Here is a 21,635-nt window from a genome sequence, read left to right on the forward strand (position 1 = left end):
CATATCTATAGGGAGGGGGGGACTACCCTGCATATCTATAGGGAGGGAGAGGGGGACTGTCATACAAATCTATAGGGTGGGAGGGGGGGGGGCTGCCATGAAAATCTATAGGGAGGGAGAGAGGTTGATATGTATGAAGGAGGGCAGAGGAGGGGGGCTGATATATGTGACTGGGGGAGTTTTGATGTGACGGGGGGGATAGCTACAGAGTGGAGGTAAGGAAAATAGCTGCAAGGGGGATGGATGCAGGGTGGGAGGTAAAGAAAATGGCTGCAGCAGGGGTTAAGGAAAATGGCTGTGGGGGGGGTTGTGGTTAAGGAAAATGGCTGCAGGGGGTATTTAAAAAATAGAGCAGCTTTGGGGGGCAGAATCTCATGATTGTGTGGTGGTCACATGGGTGGTCTCAGCAATCACTAGAATACTAAATATTAGTGAGATGGGGCTGGTAGAGGTTTGTATTTGATTGACAACAAATATTCAGATATTGCTTATATATGCCTGTCCAATGGGGTACTTTTAGCTGGCCATAATGGAGTGTTTTGTTTTAACTAAAGGGCCTAATCATTCAGGGTTTGCATTATAATACATTTTTGCATTTTCAAAACAGGACGCCAACTTTCCAGAAGCCAGCGAGAGGATAACAAAGTTGCAAGAGAGAACAGCAAGGACAGGTAAGAGACAATGGCACAATCTGTCTAAATTTGAATGCTGGAGAATACACCTGAACATTCATATTCAGGAGTGTTCCTATACACCTATATATTCGGAGGAGGGGGGGGGGGGGGGCGCTGCGGCCGTATTAGCCTAGGGCGGCCAGAACCCTTAATCAGGCCCTGATTACATGTGCCGTATATATTAGCCCTGCACTGATCCATCCCTCCCATTTCTGCTCCTTGCCTCCCTTTTTGCCCCCCCCCAATCCAATCAACCTTCCTCTCAGCGCTGGAAATGTGCATGACACACAGTGTTGATGGTCAGTATCAAGGGCTTATGCTTCCTGCTGTGTGACCGCTGACACAGCATGGAACCTGCTCAGAGGGAAAGGGAATTCTGATGCTCCCTTCCTCCCTAAACTAGAAGTGCAGAGTGATGCCGCTAAGGAGAAGATACTGCATGAGATGCCAACCCAGTGATGAGGTGTATGTGTGTGTTAGTGCTGTAGTGTGTATGTGTGACAATGCTGTAGTATGTGTGTGGGTGGAATTGGTGGAGAGGTGGCTGTGGTCAACCTGGAATATTTGTGAAACACCACTATTTTTAAATTCATACAAACACATAGAAACACAGACACAAATGTTTGACTTACCTTTGTTGTACTAATACTTAACTAGTAATAAAGAGAATTTATAACTGCTGTTGGATTGGTGTTTATCAGTTAATCCTGTTGCAATTAGAGGCATTAGTGTATTGTGGATGAGAGGATGTGATATTGCTGTGGTGTGGCGTTGGCGGGGGTATTGCTCTGGTGTGGACGTGACAGTGATATTGCTGTGATGAGGTTCTATTGCTATAATGTGGAGGGGCTGAGGTGTAGTGTTGTAATATGTGGGGATATTGCTGTAAATTGAAGGTGTACTGATAATTGCTGTAGGGTGTGTGTATGTTTGTGTGGCAGTTTTGAATTAGTGCATGGGGTAAGTAGCTGATTTAATGGTTATACTAATGTAACTGAGCTTAAGAAATAGAAGGCAATGAAAGCTGCAATAAAGGATAGAAGAGAGACTGCCTCGATTGTGGTGGGACTGTCTCAATGACTCCGGACTTTATTCTGTCTGCATCTTATCTTCTAACTGGTCTACTTTAAGGGTGAGCCACATGTACATAACAGTAGTGTGTATAGCATTGCCAGTGTGTTGGAAGGGAAAGTCATTGGAGGATGGCCTAATACTGTGTAAAGCAATAGCTACACCAATTATGTTCCCCCATATCTTGCTGCATTGCGGCACCCACACTGGTGGGGTCAAATCAACCTCCTGTTGCTTTGACCCCACCTAGTAACAATTCGGTCACACCTACCATATGAAGCCACTTTTGGAATATTTTCTAGGACCGCTATAGATCCCCCCCCCACCCAGAATTTGAGTAAGGAGTTAATAAACCCTAGTCTAGAGGAGATATAGATCAAAAATAGCAAATGTTCTGCAATTTCCATTAAGTGGAATTCTAATGTTATATTTTATTGAATGTATTAATTGCATTGGTAAAGTAGAATAATGCTAAGCACTGTTACCGTTAGAGTAACCATTTTGTGTGTTTATGGTCCAATATACTTGGTTCTGTATCTTTAATTAAAAATCTTGCAGTTAGAATAAAATGGGTTAAACTATTCTGTGTCTAATTAAAGATTAACCAAAGACAATACACTATAGAAGACCTTGTTTGCCAACAACAAGAATGTTTGTATAACAAGCAAAGGACTTAGGTTTCAGACAACCCAAACAGAATAACAGGTTACAAGGGAGATACACAGATCAGCCACAACATAGAAACCACTAACATGTGAAGTGATTATCTCGTTCAGCTGCCTCGGGGCAGCAAGTGAACAGTCAGTTATTGAAGTTGATGAGTTGGAAGCAGGAAAAATGGGCAAGCGTAAGGGTCTAGGCGACTTTGACAAGGGACAAATTGTGATGGCTAGACGACTGGGTCAGAGCATCTCCAAAACAACTTGAAGGGTGTTCCCGGCATGCTGTGGTTAGTACCTAACAAAAGTGGTCCAATGAAGGGCAACCAGTGAACTGGCAGCATGGTCATGGGCACCCAAGGCTCATAAATGCGTGTGTGGTGCGAAGGCTAACCAGTCTTGTCCAATCGCATAGAAGAGCCACTGTAGCACAAATTGCTGTAAAAGTTAATGCTGGCTATGATGGAAAGGTGTAAGAACACACAGTGCATTCCAGCTTGCTGCGTATGGGACTGTCTAGCTGCAGACTGATCAGAGTGCCCATGCTAACCCCTGTCCACCACGAAAAGTGCCTGCAATGGGCACAAGCGCCAGAACTGGGCCGTTGCGCAATGGAAGATGGTGGCCTCGTATGATGAATCACGTTTTAATTTACTTCAGGTGAATAGTGGGGTACATGTGTGTTGTTTACCTAGGGAAGAGATGGCACCGAATTGGAAGAAGGCAAGCCAGCGGGGCAGTGTGCTGCTCTGGGCAATGTACTGCTGGGAAACCTTGGTTCCTGGCATTCATGTGGATGTTACATTGACACGTACCACCTACTTAAACACTGTTGCAGATCAAGTACACCCCTTCACGGCAACAGTATTCCCTGATGGCAGTGGGCTCTTTCAGCAGAATAATGCGCCCTGCCACACTGGAATGGTTTGAGGAACATGACAAACAGTTCAAGGTGTTGACTTGGCCTCCAAATTCCCCAGAACTCAATCTGATCGAGTATGTTTGGGATGTGCTGGAAAAAAAATCTGAGCCATGGAGGCCAAATCTCACAAATAACAAGGCATAAAGGATCTGCTTCTAACATCTTGGTTCCAGGTACCACAGGACATCTTCAGAGGTCTTGTGGAGTTGTTTTTTTCGGCACGAGAGGGACCTACTCAATATTAGGCAGGTGATTTTAATAGTGTGGCTAGTCGGTGTATGTGCAATGTGCTGTGAGGCATAAACAGTTAATCAGTAATGAAAAACAACAATGTGACAGGTTAGAAGTAAATGCTTTTTAGGTATTAATGTCTTTGTCTTATGACTCTGTAACCAACTTGCTGAATGATAATTGAATTGTACCTTTCCCTGCCTACTTGCGTGAATATTGACATTAAAAAAGTCCCTCCTGATTGAAGATAGTGGCATAATTAATGGATAACAAGGACACCCTGAAAACTTAGAGTACTCTTCAATGATTGTAAAATATTTAAACGTGTTTAGGGTTATTTTCATTTTAGTTATTTGTTTTTTTTTATCTGCCATGCTACCTTTTGGGTTTTTGAAAATCAATTAAACTAAGGAGGAGGAGGTAACAATCGTACTAAGGAGGTTTGGATACATTGATAATCCCACTGTCTCTTCTGTCACTAAACTAATTTCACTTGCTTCCTCCTTTGGTCTGTCCCAATGGATCTCATCTTCCACCCACTGTGGGTGGGAGATGACCTTGTCTTCTCTTGCTACTGCTCCATCTCTGGTTTCTCCAAGTTAGCCTTCCCACTCTATGATGACAACCTCCTTTCCGTCAGCTTCACCTTACTTCAAGCCCTTCCCCCTGCTCCCAAATCCACAGTACACAACGAAACCTAAGTACTCATAACCCAATCCACTTCTCATTTTGATTAAAACAACTATTTTCTCCAATGACTGCATTGTCCTGTCCTAATCAGGCTGCCTCTTTCTTTAACAAAACATTCACTTCAGCCATAGACAATACAGCCCCAGCTTCTACATATAGTCTCCGATGATCCAAACCCCAACCATGGCACACCAAACAGACCCGCTACCTGCAAAAGTGCTCCCACACTGCAGAGCTCCACTGGAGGAAATTTCGTTCCTATACCGATTTTCTCCACTATAAATTCATTCTTTCGCCTTACAGCACTGCCCTTTCAATTGCCAAACAAACATTCTTCAAGTCTCTAACAAAGTCTTCTAACGCATGCCGTCTGTTTGCCACCTTCAACTCACTTCTTTTCCCACCTGTACCTCCTCCCCCTTCCTCCCTCACAACCCATGATTTTGACACCTATTCCAAAGACAAAATCAACAAGATATTTCCACATGCCAAATTCCACACACTCCACCCACTCTACCCACCTTTACCTACACTCCCCAATCCACCCTTAATTCAATCTCTCCAGTAACTGAAGATGAAGTGTCTGTACTCATCTCATCATCTCACCCTACAACCTGTCCCTTCGACCCTATTCCCTCCCAACTTCTCCGCTCCCTCTACTCCACTGTATGTCCACCTCCATCTCACCTATTCAACCTGTCTCCCTCCACTGACACATTTCCACCATCCTTTAAACATCCACTCATCTCACCAATTCTAAAGAAACCATCTCTCGATCCAGCTTCTATCTCTAACTGCCGCCCTATTTCTCTCCTCCCCTTTGCCTCCAAACAAATTGAGCGATTAGCGTACAAACGCCTGTCTCACTTTCTCTCCTCTCATTCCATTCTCAACTCTCTGCAATCAGGCTTCCGCCACTAACATTCCACTGAAACTGCTCTCACCAAAGTGATCAATGGTCTAATTACTGCAAACTCTAAGGGTCATTTCTCCACAATCATTCTCCTGGACCTCTCTACTGCTTTTGGTCACCCTCTTCTCCTACACACTCTTCACTCCATTGGCCTTTGTGACACAGTTCTTTCCTGGTTCACTTCCTACCTATCGAACCGCTCCTTTAGTGTTTCTACCGCTGGCACATCTTCCCTCCACTCCCACTATCTGTCGGGGTCCAACAATACTCTGTTCTTGGCCCTTTATTTTTTTTATTATACACGTCTTCTCTTGGAACTCTAATTCCCTCACTCGGCCTCCAATACCACCTCTATGCTGATGACACCCAAATCTATATATCAATCCCTGACCTCTCTCCTTCTGTACTATCTTATGTAAGCAACTGTCTATCTGCTATCTCCACATAGATGTTCCAACGCTACCTAAAGCTCAATATGTCCAAAACAGAGCTTATTATCTTTCCTCCTGCCAGAGTCATCACCTGCACTCAAATCCCCTTCACTGTCAATAACACCACAATTTCCTCAGTCTCCCAAGCCCTTCACCCTCTGCTTTATTCCTCACATCAGACTCTCTCCCAGTCCTGTGGACTCCACCTTAAAAATATTACCAGAGTTTCTTACTCAACATGCTACTAAAACTCTTATCCATTCTCTCATCATCTCCCATCTTGACTATTGCAATCTCTTGCTATCTGGCATTCCTGACACCCATATAGCCACACTTCAATTCATCCTAAATGCTGCTGCAAGACTGATCTTCCTCTCTCACTGCTGCACCACTTTGCAATTCCCTACACTGGCTCCCTGTGTCCTCCATAATCAAATTCAAATTATTCAGCCTTACCTACAAAGCACTCAACAACACTACCCCTGCATACATCTCAAATCTCATATCATATCTCAAAATACTTTCCCTCCTACCTTCTTAGATCTACCTCTGACTTGCAGCTTGCCTCATCTCTGGCAACCACCTCTCACTCCCGCCTACAATACTTCTCCCGTGCTGCTCCTGTGAGACAGGAGCTTAATTGTTTTCCAAGAGAAGTGGTATCAATAGAGAAGAGCAGAGAGCCTAGAACTGAGCCTTCTGGCACTCCAACTGAGTGTAGTAAAGACCGAGGGATTGGAGCATTTGTATGAGAAGGGAATGGTCAACAGTGCCAAATGCAGCAGACAGATTCAGGAGAATTAGAAGCAATAAATTGCCTTTAGATTTAGAGTAAAGTCACTTTCACACCATGATGAACATAGCTATCCTTCAAGTTCTATAGAAGATAAAAAAAACAGGCTAAATGATCTCTAGGTAACATACTATATCGCTTTACTCCTATAACTACACTGCTATTATAGTAAAAAAAAAAAGACACAAGAGATGACCCCGTGGTTTTTGAGTCCTGTGTAGAAAAAAGTTACATAAGAGATTTTTTTTTATATGGGCTCCCCATAGCTGACTCTTTTCCAAGAAACAAAGTCAAACTTTGACAACTTATTTTCATAGCTTATGTCCTCCTTTACTCATCTCTCGACTTTCTCCAATTCTGGAAATAATCTTCTTATGAGAACCTTATTAAGATCCACAATATACTCCCTTCCCTCCTTTTGTAAAAAAAACAAAACAAAACATAAAAATAGGTTAGGGTAATCTGGGCACTCACTGGGCCTTAGGCGGGAGCCTAGGTTGCCTAATGGATGATCCAGCTATGCTTCTTATGAAATCTATTGCGTACTAGTACTCACAGATCCTCATCCATTAAAATTTTACTTACTACTGTAACACTTACAGCATGAGCGTAGACTTGTATATGCCTAACTTTTCATTTATCTACACAAAAACCAGGGGTGCCGAGAGGGAATATGAGCAGGTACAAAGTATGGGCAAATATTCTGGTTGGAGTATTATAGAGATAGTGAGTCTGCTGCCTCAGGGAAAAAGAGACCATGGGGAAAGGTCCCAAACCCCAAATAGTTGTTCATACAGTATATTGAAATCCCAGGCATACTGTATGAACAAAGTACGGGGCCCAGGCCTGCCTGTGTAGTGGTAGGAGCTACTGACCTGGTGGGGCCCCTCCTCTTTCGGTGGCTATGGAAGGGCCTGAAATTTTTCTTGACAGCCCTGCATAAAACCTCATCTTCATCTGCCCCATAAAGCACCTGTCCATGGCCCAACTGTCTAGATAATTCTGGAAGGCTAAAAAGGTCAGGAACTCAGTCCCTTTGAACTGCATTGTCAATAAACAGCAAGCTCTAACTTATTATGAAACACTATATTTGTTGGGTAGAGTGATGCTATAACTGGTGCAAAAAAAGACATTCACTGTTTATATGTTTTGTCTGGCATGGCGCAATGTGTTTGTTCATTTACTTGCCAAAAGTCTAAACGTCAGCAGCAGATCTACACCATGAATTACATTGCTTTCTCTGGTTACTGTTAATTGGTATAAAATGCATTTATACTCCAGTTTCACAATACTTTTTTTGCTATATGAAAGTAAATATAATTTTTCAAGCCTGGCATGACTAGGCACAAAAGCCCTTTCATTGATTGAGCGGTTCTTAACCGGAAATGTATCCAGTCATTTTAGGATCATTTTCATAAACAACAACTAAACAAATTCTCATATAGGAGTTATGAAGGCAAAATGCAATATTTAGTCTTACCCTTGATTTCCACTATAACTTTATTAGGTAAAGTAGAATTGAGCATTTCTTCTCATACTACACCCCTAGACAATGACTAAAATCATGGTGGTATTGGACAAAAAGTTTAAACGAGAAAGCATGGCATGGGTAGATTCCCAAAACTTGCTCTATGAAAAAAGAACACATATTAAAATAGCTTGAAAATCGTTTACAACTTAGTAGATATTTCCCTAAACAGTCAGTAAAGCCAACAATAAGATTTGTTGTGTTGTAGTGGTAATGGTGAGTTCCTTTACGAGAGTCGTTCTGGTAGCTAGATGAAAGATTTGCATGACAGCCCTTGTCTAAGAATGTTTTTAGAATGTGATGGTTGTATGATGTTTACCCACTTCCAAGTCGTATAAGATTAGGATTCAAGATTTCTGAAACAGAAAACTGGAACACCCCTGTCCAAGTAGTATATGTTCTTGGCAGCTGCTGAAATATGTGAAAGTAATAAACTGGTATTTGTTAACTTTACAATCTAAGATTTTACCAACAGGGAGTTTCCATGATGATCACTCTCTTAAGGTGGGTGGTTCTGTGTGGTATATACTAAGAGGAAATAAAATATGAAAATTGAATAGCATGAAACGATTAGATTGCAATTTCTTCTAGGTGCATCAATGTATTTCATGTGTTTCTTTTTCGGGGGTGGCAGAAATTAAGCAGAAGAAATGCCTAAATAGAATTTCATACTCGAAAATTTAAATATTTGTACATAAGCACCAGATAATCTCATACTTGCCAACTCTCCCGGAATGTCCGGGAGACTCACGCATTTTGCGAGACTCTCCCGGACTCCCGGGCGAGTGTGGCAATCTCCCGAATTCTGCCCACTTCACTAGGAAGTGCCCCACTTCCTAGTGAAGTGGGCAGAATTAGATCCCAAACGCCGCGATTCCCGGTGAATCGTGCCGTTTAGCCCCGCCCCCCGCTGTCAAATGAAGCGATTTGCGTCATTACGTCGCAGGGGCGGGGCAAAAATGACGCGATTTCGGCACCCTGTCCCCCGCACGCCCACCTGCTACAGAGAGTCTCCCGTACACCAACTTAAAAAAGTTGGTAAGTATGGATAATCTACATCATCCCTGGAACTGGACTACTACAGAAGCAATTGAGTTGGTGTTAGGGGACCACTTAATGATCCTATCAATCATTTGGTACAGCTGGAAAGAGAGCCTTAGGGGTATATTTACTAAACTGCAGGTTTGAAAAAGTAGAGATGTTGCCTTTAGCAACCAATCAGATTCTAGCTGTCATTTTGTACAATGTACTAAATAAATGATAACTAGAATCTGATTGGTTGCTATAGTCAACATCTCCACTTTTTCAAACCCGCAGTTCAGTAAATATACCCCTTTTGAATGCTAGCCAATCATTTGGCAGAATGTATCATTGACTTAAGAGGCTAATGTGGTTGCCCACTTCAGATAACCATTTACCACTTAAATATAATGCCCCAAGTATGGCAAACGGGAGGGGCGGGGTTTTCCAGTAATTACCACAAGTCAGCTCTAACAGGAGGACTCCAGTAACGTGACCCCCAATATGCTATATGCGGCAGACATTTTCATTTAGGGAGAGATGTGTTCAAAAGAAAGCAAAATCTCTAAAAAATGACTCATCTGTACTATTCTTGAAAATCTAGGCTGTGCTACACTAAAATAGCAGAAAATAAATTGCCTGCTTAAGTCATGTGAATGCTGTAGAGTCTATATTACTTTACTTTACAATATTAATGCTGAAGCGGAAATACATAGTACAGATAATGCAATTATATGTCTGTAGGCTTATCCTACGCATGATCAGTTCTCTAAACCATGATTTAGTTAAAGTATCTCATATCCTTTATATTCATTAAAAGCAAATTAATTTCATACATATTTACCATAATCTAATCCATTTCCTTCATATATCAAATTCCAAATTAACTTCTTGAATGCAGTCACACTGTGCTTATCACTTTATTAGAGACTAACCTCCCCATTTCATTTAACTCTTTCTCCAAAGGATTAGCTTTCACAATGGCAGATCAGGGAGGTTGATATGCGATTGCAAAATGTGTTTTGGAAATGGCAAGCAGGCTCCTACTCCTAGCTCTGAAGGTTCAAAGGTAAACTGTTTGCCAACCCATATGCAAGCCTTGCAACTCCTATGCAGCAGGGCACCAAACACTTGTCACATTAATATCTGCTACTTGATGAAACACTGCACCTTAGTTCCGTTACTTAAATGAGTGATCAAATAAGCAGTATCTGGGGTCGGCAGCAGGCATTGGGCATATGTGTGCACACACAGCAGCATTTTTACACTGCATATGAAGCCCATTGTACAACAATCTTTAGAGCTCTTTAACATTTGGTGGTCTATTGTTATCACAGTATCCTAAACACAGCGGCACACGGAGGATTGTCGGGGGGGGGGGTTTCCCCGCCGACCCAAAAAAAAAAAAAAACAGAGAGAGAGCTGCTATGCGCAGCAGCTCCGTTTCGCCAGCGCTGTCCTATACAGCAGCCGCGGCGCTGTCTAAGAAGCGTCTGCGGCGGTGCTGTATACAATACAGCACCGCCGCGGACGCTTCTTTGACAGCGCCGCGGCTGCTGTATAGGACAGTGGCCACTTAGTTAGCGCAGGGGGGGGTTTCTAGAGACTAAGAAACCCCCCCCTGCGTGCGCCACTGAAACAGATTGATTTTCCTCTTTGGTACTATGAAAAATATATCTGATATTGCCTGAGAATCTTTCATTCACAGAGTTTGTCTGGAAAAATGCAATCTAAATAAGTACAAACAAAATAAAACTAACTCGAGTGTAACATTTCCATAGGTGCAGTGGATCAGACAGCTATGTGGCAATCTTCAACAGGGAACCGAAACAATGTGCTGTACATGCAATAATAATAATAAAACCTTTGTTATTTTTCCCTACATTGGTCTGAATTGCTGTGAGCAGGGGCTCAACTGCACATATTATACTAGGGGCCAGAAACTTCTGGCTATACTGAAACATTTTAATTGCATTTTACATATTATAACATACTTGCCAACTCTCCCGGAATGTCCGGGAGACTCCTGAAATTCGGGTAGCAGGCAAGTATCCCGCAAACGGCAACTTGCTGTCAAAATGATGCGACTTGCGGTGAATCGTGTCATTTTGGCCCCGCCCCCGAGACAAAAATGGCATTTTGTTGCGGGGCGGGGCCAAAATCCCACAAATCAACGTGCCACACCCCTCCCGCCTTCTAAAAATGCCCCCTGCCCGGGATCTCCCAGGATTGAAGTTTTAAAAGGTTGGCAAGTATGTATTATAATCATAAACTTAAACAACTAAACATATAATATAACATTGATTACTCTAAATGGCTAAATTGCTGATAACTAAAATGTATTATTTAATAGCAGCTACATAACTTACATAATACCTGAGAAACAAACCCTTGACACACAGCCCCAAACTATTAATTGCAGTGACAGACGTAAGGCCATGAATCATCACCATTGTTTTCATTAACCTTTAAGCCAAACAGCTGTCAGTATGGTGCTTCAGAGTAACATAGTATGTCCCATACTGAGCAGCAAATAATAAAGGCCCCATATGTTTCCAGACATACAAAAAAAAAATTCTGGAATTCTATTGCTAGATTGTACCACATCTTATGGATAATAAAATAGGAATTTCCCTTTGTTTTTATCACCTATTTGGTAAAAAAAAAATACTGGTCGTCCTATATTTGTTATAATCATGCCCCATCAATATCATTGGCACCAAATTACATTTTTCAGGCTAGGCTTAATGGCAAGCTTAACATTGTCTACACATATGGCTGGAACAATAAAGATGACTTGTACTGGGGACTTTAGCCCAGAAAAATAATTTCTACATTTTAGATGACATGAACTATAACAAGAATTAAAATGTACTGTGATCAATGATTTGTAGCATTATTTGACACATAAAAGCTTTATCATGACAAAAGCCTTAAAGCTACAACAGTAGGTAGTTTTTTCCTTCTTTAAATAGCAAGTACATTTTTCTTCCTCTGAGAGATCATTACCTCATCTTTAAAATCTCTGCAGGGGAGTACAGTATTGCTGCCAGTCACAAACCCACTCAGACTCTCAGCATGTCAGGTAAAGGGGGGGTTATGAGGGTGAGAAATTTACAGAAGACATGACAGAGAGAGCTTAAGAGCTCAGGATGCTCTCCAAATCATGTGTCATGTGACTGTGGGTGCCATGGTAGTCACGTGACACTGTGGAAAGTATGCGGATTTATTTATAAATAATTAATAACAGCCTGAAAAAAACAAACTTTTCTTATTGTCTGCCACAGTGATCTATGTTAATAAAAACACTTAATTTTTATGGAATTGCTGCTTTAAGTTAAGCTAAAAAATATAATGCAATGACTCCCCTTCAACTCACCCTCCCCCCAAAAAACAAATTCCATAAATAAATTACATATATTTTTATGTTACTCTCTAGCATTGCCAATCTGAAGTAACACTGTACCACTTATTACAGTGCATTAAAAATTCCACCACAAGACACTGATTCCTTGTTTTTCACTCAAACTACGCTCTTCTCCTGAAGTAACCTTTCACAAAGTGCCAAGATTATAGAAATAAAACTCCATGAGTACCCATATTAAGCTATGTTACTGAGGGCGGAGAAATACAGTGTCAATATTTGCTACCACAATAACGATAACCACTGTTACCTAGTTAAGCTGTAACAGAAAAACAGCATGTGTACAAGAATGTAAATGCCACTGACTGAAAACCAGTCATTAAGTAATATTAAATGAGCCCAATCGGTTAATTATTAGAAATAATATTTGACAATGTATCGGCTACGTTTTGACAAGGCAATTGGTAGGTTTCAATTGCAATCTGGCTTTAAAATATTTTAAAAGCTTCAAAAGAAATAAACATTATGTGCAAGTCTACCAGGCAGGTCTTCTGTTGTCAACCTCACCAGCCTTCATATATAACATAACTGGGTGTTTCCTGTACTAATTTGTGTCAGCAAGAAATCTCTGGGCTGGTTTGTTAAGATAATTTAGCTCAGCACTATTATGTGGCAGAATGTAGTAACTTTAATAATATTGGTATACTTCTATTAAATGTAGCTTTAGGTCACGGCTTGGAATAAAGAAACTGAATTAGTCCTACCAATGTGCACTATGGAGGTCAAGTTTTCAGTATACATTACACTGATATTTTACTGAAATAATTGAAATGCGCCCTTCAAACTGCCAAGGAGAGATTGGTGAGTTGGCACCAATAGGTTGAATATACAGGTGTAGGTATAAAGGAGTGTTCCTCCAATTGCAGACTAAAGCTGGGTACACACTACAGAATTTTCCACCAACTTTTTATGCCAATCAATTTTACATGCGATCGATGTTCCGATCACTCGGTCCATGGACTGCATACACACTAGCCTTAGTTTACTAGTTTAGGACGATAAAGGGAAGAGCGGACGTCCCTTTAGCGACTTTTTACAGCCATGTTGTCGTGAGCAATGACTGTAATTTCGTACTCACTGTTGTGGATCGGTCGGAAGTTTATAAACACTACACAACGGCAATGAGTTTGGAACGAAAATATTAAACGGTACGACCAACCAAATGAGGCGACAATCGTACATTTGGGCAGACTTTCAACCATCGTGTCACTGCACACACTGACCCGACTTTTGAACGAGTGGTCGTATGTCGGCTGATTTAGCCGATTATTGGATGAAAACTGTGTAGTGTGTACCCAGCTTAAGGGAGAGCAATTCCTACATGTACTTGGAAGAAGCTCTGTTAGGAACAAGGATCAATGTAAGAAGAATGGAGAAGTAAACCATTAAATACACCCCTATCCATCATCATAATCTTACTGTCACTGTGAAGTAATCCCACAAATACACTACATGTAAACAATAAAGAAAAATCTCCATTTTAAATCTGAACCACGCTACCCCAACCAGTGGTCATCCATTCCAGGTGCCAGTTTCTAGTGACTCTAAAACCATAAAAACCCCATAGCTGGGACCTAACTGTTCCACTAGTTTGGGGTCGGTGATGGGTCTAAAACTTAAAATTATATTTTGCCTGGAAGTTTCTTTTAAGGGGCACTCCTTGTTTTTAAGGTTATATCACTTGAAGTGCATCACTAAAATACACAGTAGAACTTCTCTTGTATAGCATGTTGGATGTAATTCCTATGTGCACTCTAAGTACATTAGGTACAGTATGCAGATTCAATTAATTATGTGGGGAAATCAAGGTTATGCAACAACCCCGATTTACCAGACAAGTGGATCAGTGGAATGTGGTTTATAACATGTTAAGCTCTGTATTTTTTGTTCTATTTTCTAAGCACTGTATTTATATTTACCACATAGGACAATAAAACATTATTTGGGCAGAGGCAGGGCCGGATTAACCATAGGGCTAACTGGGCTACAGCCCAGGGACCTATGGCATCCAGGGGGCCCTCGAAAGTGCTCAACAGCAGTATTGATCGGTCAGGGGCGGGGGCGCCCCCGGCGCGATCAGTGCTGCTGAGCACTTTCACTGCGGTCCTTCTCCGGCGCGCTGTAGTCTCCTTACTGAGGAGATCTCGTGAGTCTTACTCTCTCACGAGATCTCCTCAGTAAAGAGCGTACAGCGCGCCGGAGAAGGAGGTAAGTGCCGGGGGGGAAGGGGGGGCGGGCAGCCCGGATCACGGGGGGCCCTCATGGGGGAATGGAGGCCCCCTTAGCCGAGGGGCCACCATTCCCTTAATCCGGCCCTGGGCAGAGGAAGCATAGAAGTTGGTTTATATTCACTTGTACATTTAAATTTCTCTGTATGGTAAATATTGTATAACAATGACCTATTTAAGTACCAATTACAAAAGACAGAGGAAAAGGGCGTTCAATAAAAGGGAATAAGCATCCTCAGCATTAATTTAGGGCGTATTCACTCACAATACCTATGGCAACACCAATTCTAAATACATTATGCATGTGTGTACCCTAATTACCTACATATTTGGTTGTTATACCATGCTGAGCAGCATGAACACAAGGACTATGGGGTCAAATGAAATGAAATGTAAACTTAAAAGTTGGCAACAATATACAAGTGAACTACATAATAATAGCTCCCTTCGCCCTGTACACCACCATTTCAACAGCCTATTGGTGATACTGTGAATAACACAGTAATAAAATAAGCACAGACTCAACTCAACAAGTTACACCATAGTTGCTTACTCTCCCGGAATGTCCGGGAGACTCCCAAATTTTTGTGAGTTCTCCCGGACTCACAGGAGAGCAGGAAAACCTCCGCATTGTACCCTCTTCGTTGGTGAAGTGGGTGGGGGCGTGGCTAAACAAGGCATCCTGGCCCTGGCCCTTGTTGTGATAGGCTGATATTGATAACGTTTGACAGGGGCGGGGCCTAACTACACAACCCGTGTGGCCATACCCCCATGACGGGGGCCCCTCCCGGAGATCATACTGCCAAAGTTGGCAAGTATGAGCTACACTAGACTGGGGTCCTGATATAGGTGTAAATAAGAAATAATAATGAAAACAAAGTAGTCACATAAGCACAAGCTGAACTTCTGTACTGTATTGACAGTTTAGCATCTTATTATTTAAGACATAAAACTATAGTTGAATATTTATATATATGGTGAGTTCTGATATTTTCTCTTATAATTTGTGGGTTTTCATGTAATTATTTCACTAGTCATTAGGTAAACTTGTGTATTATAAGGAATAATGCACCTCCTATTGGAAAATATTATGGCTATCGGACTTCTGCCTTGTATTTATATGTTTAAAGAACACAACTGTAACTTCTTTTAGCTTTAGAATTTACAGGAGGGAAAGCATTACTCCATATATAATATGTTTTTATGTGTTTGACATTTGCTAAGTAAACTTGTTAAAAAGCAGAATATGTTACATTAATGTCAAAATGTAAAGGTTGTTTTTATTTTATTTTGTTATGCTTTATTTAAAGCCCTATTCATTGTGTTCAGCAAAGCTAGTCTGACAGAGCAGAACACAGTGACACATGTCACAAGCAGCAAATAAAGTGTAGATTTACTTGGACCTCCAAGACCTAATTCACCCAGTGATGATATATTCACAGTGATTCTACATCTGCCCTCTAACACAAGGCCACACCCCCAAGCCATTCTCTTCAGGTGGGATTATCACACATATATGTTATTGACAGGAGAAAGTGATGGGCGATTTATGGGATAAAGACAAAGACAATGACACGCTAGTAAGGAATAAACCAACAAGAACATGAATTAATTCTTGTATGAGATACATAAAATCCTGAAAAATATAATTACTATTATTTTAAAATATAATGATTAAAAATGTAACTTCTACAATTTACATTTGACAAATACTAAAGCTGGGTACACACTTATGCAGTGTGGAAACACCCTTTTAAAAAGAAAATGAGTAAGGAAATATTAATCCAGTGTCCCTACACATATGATCTGGGTACACTGGTCACATACCCTAAAAAGATTTCCACTACACAGAGATCATATGTGTAGACATACTTTGTAAACATATTTTTGCTGACATACTTTAATCGGTCTCAACTGTTTATCTGCACAACCATATGTGAGTGTGGAGATTCTAGTGCACCTAACACTGATAAGGAAAATGCTGTACATTTGGAATTTGGCTAAAGTTTGGTAAACATGACTTAATAGGGACAGTATCCGCCAGTCTGACTGCATTGCGCAGACAGTATTCTTAGTATGTATTATATAAAACATAATGGTACATCCTGTATATAGGCAAATAAATCTAAAGTCAAACAAATATTGCCAGCAAAACTGTAATGGAAGAATTCCTTCACGTTCTTTGGGTTGCCACAGATAGACTTAGTGGCCATTTTATTAGGCACGCCTCCTTTTTGGACTGTATGGGCAGTATGGATTTGACAGGAATGGACCTTAAGAGGTGTCATACGCATGCCTGGGAAATGCCGCTCCATTATATCTTATAGCTGATACAGATTGTATGGTATAGAGCCTGCTACAATATTTTAAGCTCTTTGAAGGTACTTGTCAGCTCTATTTTTTTCTTCCGCTTCAGAGTTCTGGGCTGCTGTAGTGCATACTTGCCAACTCCCGGGGGGGGGGCGTGACTGGAGGGCGGGAGGGGGCGGGGCGAGGCCAATTGCGTCATTTTGGCCCCGCCTCCTGCAAAACCGTAATTTGCATCGCGGGGCGCAGGGGGCCAAAATGACGCAATTGGCCTCGCCCCACCCCCTCCCGCCCTCCAAAATGGCATGATTCACCGAGAATCGCGTCATCCGGGATCCGGGAGAAATGCCAGCTTGCCCGGGAGCCCAGGAGATTGACCCGAATTTCGGGGGTCTCCCGGACTTTCCGGGAGAGTTGGCAAGTATGCTGTAGTGCCACCACTAGTACATTAAGATTTGGGGGTATATGTATCAATATGCGGGTTCTTCAACACCCGCGTGTTCAGCCTCTTCCGCGATTAAATTTCAAGCGGCGCTGCATTGTAAAGGGAAGTTAACCCTTTACAATGCAGCGCCACTTGAAATTTAATCGCGGAAGAGGCTGAACACGCGGGTGTTGAAGAACCCGCATATTGATACATTTACCCCCAGGTGTCTCTTTAAAATATATGACCTTCTCTTAAACAATTAAACAGGCCATGTGTTGATCTGCAAAGTGAATAATTTTATATTACAGCCAACAAAAGCAGAACTTAAGGCAGCAACATCAAATTCCCACATTTCACAATTCCCCAAGAAAGCATAATAGACTTCTATTAGGAAGCTCGCTGAGATGAAATTACACTTCTAGAAAACCACTGTTAGGGTGAATATCATTACATTACCTACTAAAGCTATGGATTGCGTAACCAGATGCATACATATATGAGAACAAATGTTAAATACTTTTGTCCAGAGCTGAGAAACGGGTTTGATTAAAATAAAACCAGTTCTTGCAATCTCTTATTATATATGGCCCAGCCTCTGACAACTTTAATAACCATGAATGGTTCACAAACAATCCTTTATCCTAAAGGTGACTATACAAGCAGAGAGTGTTCACATCAGCACAAAGTGTTTCAGGAGATAAATGAGCTGATCTAGTGAGTAGCAGTGATTTCCTATACATGTGATAATGTTAGTGAGGACAGAGCTGCACATGACACTGGAAGTGCCATAATACATACATGTCTCAATTTAAGTGGGGTAGTAAGCAGTTTATGGTACTGTCCTGTCATCCTGACGGTCAGTAATTGTCCCCAAATGACTGGACTGTTGGGTGGTGTGTTCCGCTCACCAATGCGAGAGAGTGCCGTGAACACCATTGCTATGCGGAGGTATTTTTAGGGGGGTGGTGGCTTAGCTCTTCAGAAGTGCTAGGCAACATGATGCAGTTATGCCGCTGTGTGACCATGATGGCTCCTTTTTTGCAGAGTACACAGACTTTCCAGACTTACACAATTACAGTTTTGGGAGGTATGGTAATGTGAAGAGAGGAACAAAGACAAGCAGGAAACCCCAGTTAGATATTAGGCCCTCCCACAACACAGACCAATGACGTTATTTTATTGAAGGTGCAACTAGAATCCCAAGCCAGGAGTTTCAGTTCTACTACACAAGTGTGAATCGACAAAGCCAGATTATGCATGCGCAGATACATGCAGGACTGGCTGGCAAAGCAGTAAGACAACTGTCCCTGTGCCCGTCACTGTGATAAGCAATGATATAAAATATTAGTTATTGCACATACCAGTAAAGAGCATACTTGCCAACTCTCCCGGAAAGTCTGGGAGACTCACGAAATTCGGGTCAGCTGACATTTCTCCCGGATCCTGGATATCAGCAAGGCCAATGGCGCCGTTCTGGCCCCCCAACCCCCCCCCCACCCCCGCCATGTAAATTACGTTTTTGCAGGGGGCGGGGACAAAATGCCGCGATTGGCCTCGCCCCACCCTCCAGTCATGCCCCCTCTCCCGGAAACTTGTTTCCAGGAGTTGGCAAGTATGGTAAAGAGTAAATATAAAATAGTAAACAAAAAATATAAACATAAAAATAAACATAAAATAGTAAATAGTAAACAGTGCAGTTTTCCAGATCACAAGTGCCATAATTATACCATCTGTGGATCTGTTACAATGTACAGGTCATTAATGATACACCTGTGCTCCAGCAAGGAGATATGGAAAACCTGCACTGTTAGGGGTCCCAGAGGACTGGGTTTGGGAAACTCTGCTTTAGTGTGTGAATCTTTTTTGTCTCTATCATGGTTGCAAAACATAAGTATATGTAAAATTGACAAATTTTATTGAGAATAAACTACATGTGGTATGAATCACACCAATGATTTGGGGTCAGAATAGGCTTATTTTCAATGCCTGACCTTAATGTCACCTAGATCAGAGGTGTCCAAACTCAGTCCTAAAGGGATACCAACAGGTCATGTTTTCTCGATTTCTGCCTGTAGAAACAGGTGGGATAATTACTGACCCAGCCAAATAGATGAACTCACCTGTGCATGATTAACGAAATCATGAAATCATGAACTGTTGGTAGCCCTTGAGGACGGAGTTTGGACACCTCTGAACTGATGCTTCAACTTCCAATTTTTTTCAAAACATATATTTTAGCCCTCATTACTGTACCTACATAAAGTTCTCCAGGAGTACTCTGAGACGTCCTACTATCAACTCAACCTGATTCATTAAGGCACGCAATACAAACTTATTGTGCATTTCTTTTAAAAATGCACGTGTACGTATATCGGGCATACGCATGTCTGTAGTCAACAAGGAGCAGATGTAAATATACAGCTGTTGTTAAATGGGGCTCTAGGTTCGCTCTGCTCTAATAGACAGTATATTGCAAGATACATCCAATACATATGTGGAATATAAATAAAAAAAGAGCTCACAAAAAAAACTATTCTATTAATGTCAGCTGTTATAATATAATATTTAATGACAAAATATTTTTAAAAAGTTGTTTTTTTTTTTCCATAAAATACATTTATTAGGATGTTATGAATGTCTACTGAACATAAAATGCATTTTTACTGTTGCTCCTGATAGCAAACACATGTTATAGTATGCAAATGTGCCTGTCATCAATAATAATCGATACTTACACCTGACCTGTAGCTGGTGCAAGTGATACAATAGAAAAACGCATACCATCATCATCATCATCATCACCATTTATATAGCGCCACTGATTCCGCAGCGCTGTACAGAGAACTCACTCACATCAGCCCCTGCCTCATTGGAGCTTACAGTCTGAATTCCCTAACATACACACACAGACACACACACAGACCGAGAGACTAGGGTCAATTTTTATAGCAGCCAATTAACCTACTAGTATGTTTTTGGAGTGTGGGAGGAAACCGGAGCACCCGCAGGAAACCCACGCAAACACAGGGAGGACATACAAACTCCACACAGATAAGGCCATGGTCGGGAATTGAACTCATAACCCCACTGCTGTGAGGCAGAAGTGCTAACCATTTAGCCACCGTGCTGCCCCAAACCATTGAGATACCCATAGTTTGAATCAGATGACGCTGCCTGCGCTCAAGCTTGGCACGCCCTTGATGTACATAAACTACGTACATTCCTCTTCCCGTTCCGCCTATGAAAATCATATGTTGTAGCAAGGGTCCTTTGCGCTCGAAGATGAATTGGACGTTGCTGCATTCACTGGCGTTTGGTCCGGTTCTGGCATGCGCAGATCTATCTTACGCAAAATATATCACATATTGGCATTTATGTTCCTTAATGAATCAAACCAAACATGTCTAAATCAGAAGGCCTAAATGCAGCAGAACTCGCTTCAAATACTCAAAGATAAATAAATTTTTTCATTTTTTAGCAATACGCATCCCATCAATCCCATCAAATTCGCAAGACGTTACAGCATAGCTACCGACTTTTTGATTCTGTCCTCTGCGGGGGGACAGATCACATAATAGGGATAGGAGGGGGGGCGATGACGTCTTTGCGTCACCATAACCACGGCCCCTCTACAAAATGCCTAAATTCACGGCATTGAATAGCAGGGGGGGGGGGGGGGTTGAGGCTTAATGACACAAATAAAGCCCCGCCTCTCACCATTCAATGCTGTGAATTTTGACATTTTTTTAGGATCCAGGAGGGTTGCCTACTCTTTCAGGAGTCTGGGAGGACTCCCTGAAATTCGGGAGCTTCCCGGGAGAGTAGGCAAGTATGCGTTATAGACTGTAATTACTCAATGCTCTTAAATCATTTTTACTATCTGACTAAATCATGGTCCAACTATGAGTTCCTGTGGTTAGATGGATTGTGGTAGCGAAAATAATGCTCCTTCCAAAAATCCTATACCTGTTCATATCTATCCCTAATACTGTTTCCCCACAGCAACTTAACAAAGTACACCATAGTATTAAAGTTTTTCTGCATATTATCCACAAACCAAATGTGTAGATCCAAAATGTAAGGTGTCTTAGTAGCAACTAAATTAGAGAACTACCAACCTGCACCTGTACTAGGTCTGTGTAAAGACTGGCTTGCCCCCTACCCCCCAAACCACTGGGTAGATATTGAGAGGTACCTGACCAAACCCTTTCGTTTAGAGAACATTATTTTGATTAGCAAAACGCACTGACCAATAAGAAGCATTACCCTAAAAATCTTGCTTGATACCCTTGAAGCCTAGGATAAAATACTAAACTG

General features: G+C 41.7%; 1 protein-coding gene across 2 annotated transcripts in view; it reads right to left on the minus strand.

Moving 5' to 3' along the window:
* The window catches only part of SLC26A2 (solute carrier family 26 member 2), a 56,708-nt gene that overhangs the window by 26,897 nt on the left and 8,176 nt on the right, over nt 1-21,635 (minus strand). The window lies entirely within an intron of this gene.

The sequence above is a fragment of the Mixophyes fleayi genome, chromosome 4, assembly GCF_038048845.1.
Source record: "Mixophyes fleayi isolate aMixFle1 chromosome 4, aMixFle1.hap1, whole genome shotgun sequence".
Taxonomy (NCBI): Eukaryota; Metazoa; Chordata; class Amphibia; order Anura; family Limnodynastidae; genus Mixophyes; species Mixophyes fleayi.